The sequence below is a fragment of the Pinus tabuliformis genome, chromosome 1_1 (genome assembly GCF_031772625.1).
Source record: "Pinus tabuliformis cultivar Carrire ecotype Pingquan chromosome 1_1, CPIR1, whole genome shotgun sequence".
Taxonomy (NCBI): domain Eukaryota; kingdom Viridiplantae; phylum Streptophyta; class Pinopsida; order Pinales; family Pinaceae; genus Pinus; species Pinus tabuliformis.
Window position 1 is genome coordinate 876,430,564 of NC_142297.1, and position 9,013 is coordinate 876,439,576.

General features: G+C 30.4%; 1 pseudogene; it reads right to left on the bottom strand.

The window, feature by feature from the left end:
* Positions 1 to 2,513: 2,513 nt before the first annotated feature.
* Positions 2,514 to 4,169, bottom strand: LOC149217118 (putative receptor-like protein kinase At1g11050 pseudogene; annotated as a pseudogene).
* Between the last annotated feature and the right edge of the window lie 4,844 nt (positions 4,170 to 9,013).

Sequence of the window (9,013 nt, forward strand, 5' to 3'; positions counted from 1 at the left end):
TAATTACATAAATATAATAAAATTCCTGTGGGATAAAATTTATTATATTTAGTATAATTAATTACAATTTAATGTCTAAATAATTTTTATGTGACCCTAACCAATCATAATATATAATTTTATTTAATTAAAGATGATGTGGCTATTCTCTAATTAATTAAAATTATATGGGTCACTAGACATTATTCATTATAAATTGCATAAACAAAAATATACACAGTTCTTCACATTTCATGCTACAAGAAATGGCGTATAACAATTTAATATAAAGCAATATATATATATATATATATATATATATATATATATATATATATATATATATATATATATATATATATATATATGGAAAGCGGAAACAATTACCGCACTAATCAAACTCTTAAAAATTTGTTATAAAATTATAAACATTTCTTTAACCAGAGTAAAAAAAATGTTTAGTAAAATGAATAAGTCAAAATAGCATTTTAAATAAACTTCATATAAGAGAACTATATGAGGAAAAACTGTGATAAATATCAGTATTACTCCAAATGACGGCAAGAATTCCTCTCTAAAATAAATAGACCTTATATTCCTTTTTAATGAAAACCATATAATTAAAATAGTTGATATTTTGGGGAAACATATTGTTCTTAGTCCACAGAAACTTCATGGAGACCAAGAAAACCAAGGCGAGAATTAAAATATGCACTAATTTATCCCCAAACTCATTGTAGAGGGCTACACTGTAACTAACCATAATATTAAAAAACATCTCGGAAAAATTCCAACAATTCTAAGATGTCTTCGATTTCTGAGCATGGACTATAATTTCGGTTATCATAACAACATAATTTGGTAAGCAGAACACACCAAGGCAGAGATAAATTAAAGCTCTGATACCAAATGAAAGCTTAAACAACGATTCTATAATGTGGAATTAAAACTTAATGCCCAAGAAAATATACTTACCTCCAGCCATTGGTGCTTGCTGACAAGTGAAAACAAATGAAGTTTTCCAAAAACAGTAATATCACTCGAGAGACAGTGAATCACTCCTTCTTTGAATGTATGACTATAGCTTTATAGCAGCACCCTTACTGCCAATCTGCCCGAGAAAAACTGTGTTGAGACAAGTGTGAACAACTAACACTGCTCTATCTTCAGCGAGAGGGATTTAGTTGTTCAGCTTCTTCTTTTAAAAAACACGTAGCCTACCAAACAACGCATGCGACAATAAGACCCTGGAATGCTTGCTTATGGCAAGGAATTTAGATTTAACAGAAGATTGTTGGAGTAGATTCAGAGACGCTGTAGCTACTTAAAGAAACCGATTGCTGATTGAAAACTTTGCAATAAACATTCCGAGAAAATAAAACAAAGCAATACGGAAAAATTTTGAATGTCGATTGGTGATTCTGTTCTGTTCAAACGCAGACCAACAACAAAAACCAGGCTTACTCCTTAGATCTGAGAAAGTAATCAACCATCCAAGACTGCTGTAGTGGCAGTGCTAAAAATATAATAACACAATCTTCACGCAAGCAAAAAATCTGAAGGCACTTCCAAGCTCTGCTCTCTCACTTGATAGTGTAAAACTGAAGGGATTGAGATGCTAGCTTGGGGACCAAACAGATAAATATATAGCCAAGCTTCCATCAAGCTTCTGATGGCTATGTGTCAGATGTTCCACAGATCAAGGTAGAGAACTCTAGATGGAGTAATGGACCACTTCAGAAGCTCCCAACAATGTGTCAGGTGTTCCACAGATCAAGGTAGAGAACTCCAGATGGAGTAATGGACCACTTCAGAAGCTCCCAACAAGAAAATTAATTAACTGCAGTTGATTTCCTTAATTTAAGGAAATTACTGCAGAAAGAAAGACTGCAGTTTACTTCCATAATTATAGGCAGCAATTGATAAAAATTAATGGAGCTTAACATTACATACCTACATTAAAATGATTTTTTGTTGTTGTTGTTAATATATCTTAAATATATATTGATATTAGTTAGTATTAAACTAATTTATAAATAATCTAAATTTTTTTTACTTCTCAAAAATATTTTATTTTTTATTTTTATTTTTAAAAACAAGTAACCAAACCTACACAATATATTCATTTTTATATTTTTATTATAATTAATATTACTGGCTCGAAAATATTTTATTTTGTATTTAAAAATGAACATGTTTCAACCCCACGATAAAATTAAACAAAATAAAATTACACATTTATGTTAAATCATGTTACATCACAGGGTCGACCTACTTTTATGAATTCGTCGACCTCGGCGCCGCTGAATTCTTTTCATATACAGCATATTAAAAACACAGTCGAAAACACAAATATACTCTAGTGCATTTAATTTACAAATCACAAAGGAATCGCTTTATTCGGCTGCAAGGATAGATATTCCATGGTGCATCAGTGGCAAAGGTCTGTCGGCAATTTCAGGGACCTCCGCTTCTCCCTCCAACATCTTCACTGCCTCCACCATTCCAGGTCTGAACGCAACTATAACGTGGGCTCAAAGAATACCCACCAAAACAAATCTTTCCATTACCGCCTCCACCCCGCTCTGCCTGATTCTCTCGTCTATTATTTCACAGGTCCGTCCTTCTTTCACCTTCGCCCATGCCCAATCCGTGATGAGATAATGGGACGCCGACTCTGCAGAGTTGTCCCGAGCCTTTCTTCCGCTCATGATCTCCAACAGCAGAATTCCAAAACTATAAACATCGCTCTTGTCTGTAAGTTGACCATAAAGAGCGCATTCGGGGGCCAAGTAGCCGGGCGTACCTGCTCCCCTTATCTGGGACTCTCCTCCTTCTTTAGTCATGATCCTCGCCAAACCAAAATCAGCCACACGGGCATTCATATCGTCATCTAACAGAATGTTAGTGGCTTTGATGCCTCTGTGATAAATCGCCGGCTCGATTTCGTCGTGGAGATACGCAAGTCCCTTGGCAATCTCCATGACGATGTTCCTGCGCTGCGGCCACATCAAAGGTTGGGTCATGGACTTTTCTCCAAAGAGATGCTCATCCAGATTCCCATTGGGCATGTAATCGTATATCAGAAACCGCTGGTGCCCTTCCCTTTCGTCGCTGGCTATGCAGCAGCCTCTCAAAGCGACCAGATTCCTGTGCCTGATGTTGTTGATGATCTCCACCTCGTTCAGGAATTCGGAATCCCGTTCCGGAGTGCAGTTTCTGATTCTCTTCACCGCGATCCGCCGACCGTCATCAAGCGTTCCCTTGTACACGGTACCGAAGCTCCCTTGGCCGATTTGATTTACGTCACTGAAATTATCGGTGGCGACCTTGATCTCCTCAATGCCAAACCAGACCACCCCGCTGTTGCGTTTAACGGCGGATGTCAGAAGCTTTTCATTCCGCAGCCGCAGGGATCCCCTCTGCGCAGCCTTACGATTCTTCCTTCTCACCCACAAACAGTAGAGAAGCCCGATAACGCAGATCACGAGGAGTACAACGGCGCCTAGGAAACCGTAGGTTACAACTCGGCCCTGTGACGCGGTTTGGACGAAGGGCAGGCGTAGGATACACTGAGCGGTATTTGGGTTCTTGGGCCCAAATTCATTAACCACTCCGGCGGCATACAGAAGCATGAAATTATAACATTTCTTGATGTTTGCCCAACTAGTCAAATTTTTGTACATGTCGACCAGATTCATTTGAACGAGGTCTCCATTATCTTTGCATGCCTGACAGGCGGCCAGATCTGAGAGGTCGCCTTTGCAAGCCGAGTCCAGGTTACTAATCCCCACTTTGCTAATCCAGTCCTGCTTGGTTTGTATGCCCGCGCAGAGAAGAGGGCTCGATACAAACCCAGACACACCATTCTCCAAACAGATCGTCACCAAGTCTGGCAACATACCCAGAGAGTCCAGCTGCTGCTGAAATAGTTTGAGACAGGCGACGGCAGATGCATTTGTGGGAAGCCCAAAAACGGATGCGTCCCTCAAGTACTGAGCTAATCCGACCCCAAACAAGCTAAGCAATATGTGGCAGCATGGGCTATGATTCCCGCCACTGATAGGTGATTCACAGGAAGACTTGTCCCACGGCAAATTACGGACATACTGTAGGTTCATCGGACATTCTGCATCCGCGAATGCCCAATACGATAACGACAGCAGCTGCAGGAGGAAGATAATCTCCATTTTCATTTTTCTTATCCGAGACGATCGCTGATGCAAAAAGCCAGAGAATTTCTAGCTAATACATAGAATGAGTAAGCTAGCGCAGAGAACCAGGTCAGCTACGAGTTATTTAGGCCAGAACTGAATTATAATTTAAATTCGACGCCTTGCCTGCAGATGTATAAACCTGGTTAGAGCTTTTAGGTATTAATTAGATCACGTTTTATTCGTTTGTGAATGGAATGGTGAGCATCGGCTGTGCCGTTCCTTCAATCCAAAGTTTCGTGTCCTCATGGTCCAGATCTATTCTTTCAGTGCAAACCGATATCTCCATAATATTTTATCCGTCGGTGTGCTTCTCTGTTTCCAGAAAAGACAACTAAATTGATATTTTTAAACTGTCTCCAGTGTCTTGTTCTACTTTTTAAAGGAGTTGTCTATAATGCGACTTTTTGAGATTCTGGTGACGGAATCTGGCGGAAGAAATTGACATGAAATCATGATTTGTTGCAGTTAAAATGGTTTTTTAACTGCATATTCGGATTCAGCACCCTGAAAAACCCCTGGGACGGTTTCATTGTGCAGAAATTAGCTATCAAACTTGGATTCCAATAAATTACTGCCTGATTTTCACCGGAAAAAATCGCCAGAAAGGCTTTCAAAAAGTCGCGTTAAAGACTACTCCCTTTTTAAATATCCCAACAATTATTAGATCTACATGTGCTTGATATCTCGATAGAACGATTACTGGGAATATGATTTATTTTATAGAAATTATCAAAGTAGTAATATTAAATTTGATTATGACTTCGCACTAATTTTATATTTATATTAATAAGATTCCAATTGTCGTATCCCTGGATTACTAATACTTTTTTTTTAAATTATAAATATATATTTTAATTTTTTAAATTAAAAATATATTTATTTTTATTAATATTACAATAAAGTAATCAAAGGTGAACATAATTTTTTTTTAAAAGTTTGTCCAAAATTAAATTTGATAGACCAAATTTTGGTCTCAGTGGACATTAATCATCATCATCAATATAAACTTTTAAAATAGGATATGATCAACATTAGTGATAAATAAATTTATTTTAAAATTAATATTAACATGAAAATATCTTACTTAACTCTTTGTATTATAAAATACTCTTCTTGTAAGGAAAAGGTCTTAAAGCATTTTCATTTTGTAAAACACCATTCACAACACCCAACTTATCCCCCTTTCCTTACTTTTTATAACTGGTTGGATATTTTCTCTCTCATATATATTTATTTATTGATATGTATAATTTTAGTATTTGAAATATATTTATTTATTGATATGTATAATTTTAGTATTTGAAATATATATAATTAAAAAAAATTATATAAAAAAATTGGAATTTATAGAAATAATATTATTAAAAAATAATATAAATTTATCATTTACCATGTGTTTGAAAGAATTAAAATTTTTGAAATACAAATAGTGTTTTGGTTTTACAATCTATTATATATAATTTGTCCAAAATATTATTTATTATTAGGACATTTTTATATGTTTATTTTTTATATTTTATTGTAAATCATCATTTATCATTATTCATTGTTTTTTGTGTTATCATCCACAAATTGCAAATGTGACCTAATTTGTCAACTTGTTTACTTTTCAATTTTTTTGCAACTTATTTTTCCCTTGTTATGCCTTTAAACAATTATGACTAGATTGTCCCGCTAAATTGACCATAATTCTAGACCAAATACATCTACTATGATATAAAATTTCTAAATTTGTTGAATAAATTCCAACATAAAGTGATTTAAGATTAGTGATTTTACTTGCATACATTTTGTAAATACAAACAAGTTACATACATATTAAATAGTGAAAATACAAAAACAAAATACTATAAATAAATAATTTTGACACCTAAATAGTAAAACAAATAATATATATTTCTGACATATTATACCAATCATCTAACCCTCTAATAGCTTAGTGCTTTTATTTTTAGTTTGGTCTTTACTGAATAGTTTAGTGCTTTTATTTTTAATTTGGTCCCTACTGTAATTGGAATTGGAAATATGTGAAATGTTTTTCTTTTGAGTTTTTTTCCTTTATCAATTTTATTAAATTTTTTATAATAAAAAAAATATAATTTAAAAAAAAAAATTATGTATTTTTTTACAAATGAAAATTAAAATGATATTTACTTATGGCCAAACCTACTTCCAATAAAACAATGTTCCCACCTAAAACTCCAACTATAAAAGTTGTATTGCATAAATACTTTATGCACTGTGAAAACTCATTGTAAATTATTTTTTTTCTCTTAAATAATCCAAAATCCAAGTGCAGAAGATCAAAGGGATTCATCAAAATATTATAATTTTCTTTTCTAAAAACTAAAACCAACGCACGTGATTGTATCAATAATGCCAAAAAAATTCCTTATAAATTACTTACATGATTTGAACATTGTAATATTTTCTCTTCCACCCATCATTTAACACTCGGTCATTTGCATTCCTGAATCAACATTATAATGTTTTCTCTACCACCCATTATTTAACACTCGGCTATTTGCAATCCTGAATCGACATTAGCATTTAGATTAACACTTCCCTCAACAAAATCTCAGTTTTTAAACCTATCTTCACTTGAAGGAAATAGTTTATCACTTAAGCAAGGGTTTAATGAAATATTACCTAAGCCATGTTTGGTATAGATTGTTATAAGACTTTTTTAGTTATTACGTTAAATTAAATGTAATTTTAGAGCAAAATTAAAACTCCTAAGATTGTAATTGATTTTTTTTTTTCATATATTTTCCCATAATGCTTATGCAATATATGGTATTAATATAATCCAAGAGTTTTATTAACTGAGTTATTATTATTATTTCTTATATCTTTATATTAAATTTATTTTTATCAAGTTGTAGTTTTACTAGCTTTTATGGTTTTGAAATCGACAATTTAATATTTAATATTTTTTTTAAATTAAATAAATTATAAATAATATAATAATTTTTTATTAAATAAATTATTAAATTAAAGAAAATATATAGATATTGAATATATTATTGGAAATTAAAGAAAATATATAGATAGTTGAAGATATATAATAGTTATTATTTTTATATGTATTCTTTTTTCAATATTATGTTTTTGTGTTTTTTTTATTATTTAAAAAAGATAAATTAATATTTAAATATGTTGTTTAAGGATTTTGGATAGACGAAGGTTCTTTGTTAAAATACTCTTTGATGTGAAATCACTACAATTCCTTACTCTCTAAGTGATATATTAGATGAAGATGTAGTCTTACCAAAATTACAAAAAATATATATTTAAATCCGTTAATTATTTATAAAAATAAATTTACTTATTTGTTTATTTTTAAGATAAGTTTTTATTTTTTCAAATTAATCATTCAATATATATTTGTTAAGTTTAAATCTATATAAAAAATATGGATATTATCATTACCAATCCATATTTATTTTGTATTTTGTATTTTTATTTATTTTTATAATATTTTATCGTCTATACTTTGAATTCAAATTTCTACTATTAGCTACTTAGGAGTTTTGGGCAGAATGATTTGCAATATTATGTTTAACATAATGATAATATATTGAGAAAGTGCTAAGTCCATTAAAAGTTACTAACCAATCTAATTTCTACTTTCTATATAAGGACCTATATGCTAAATAAGGTTTAAGGGTTTTTTTTTATTGATTTTAATGTTAAATACTAAAGGCATTATTAATTAGATATCATTTTTGGGATTCAACTGATATCTAATATAATGCACTGCGAAAATCCCAAAAATGATATCTAATATAATGCACTGCGAAAATCCCAAAAATGATATCTAATATAATGCACTGCGAAAATATACTTAAATTCAAAAAGGCATTATTAATATTTATCCAAATATTTTCATAATCAAAATTTATTTTTGCCAATTACATCTCATTCACATGTACCCAAATGTAAAGATAAAGACCCCTGCCTCAAAACATGAAGAAATGAGGATTTATTGTTATTTAATTAGTAAATGATAATGATAATTTTTCTCATTAAATTTACGTAAAAAATTGTGAACCCTTAAACCATAATTATTATTGTATATTTTTTTGTCCCTAAATTAATGTACAATTAATTAATGATATCCATATATATAAATTTATTCTCTATATTATAAATAATGAACTCTTAAACATACAAATATCAATAACATTATATATAAATAACATATTTCAATAACATTATATATAAATAACATATTTGATTTAATAATAAAAAATAACAAATTCATTCATTCTAATAATCCTAATTAATAATGATTTTCCAATACAAAAGATTTGATCAATGGCAACAAAACTTAAGCCATTAATTCTTATAAAATTATAAAATATTTAAATACTATAACAAAATATTAAAAAAACAAATTCATTAATCATGATGATTTTGATTTAAAACAAAATAAATATATAATATCAAAGAAGAGAATGATCATAATAACAAAAAGCTTATACAATAAAATAAAATATTTGAGCAATATAATACCTTAAAGGTCAATTTCATTCAATATCGGTCATATCCATTCAATATATGTTTTCAACAAAATAAAACAATAAAATAAAAAATTATAATTATACAACATAATGAAGAAGGAAAAGAAAAACAATTCAATATATGTTTTCAATAAAATAAAATAATATAATTAAAAATTATAATTACACAACATAATGAAGAATGAAAATAAATACAAGGTAATAAATTAACAATTAAGGTTATTGAGCATAAAAGTGAACAATGGAAAGTAATACCAGATGGATAAGAAAATTAAAAAGATAATTGAAAAA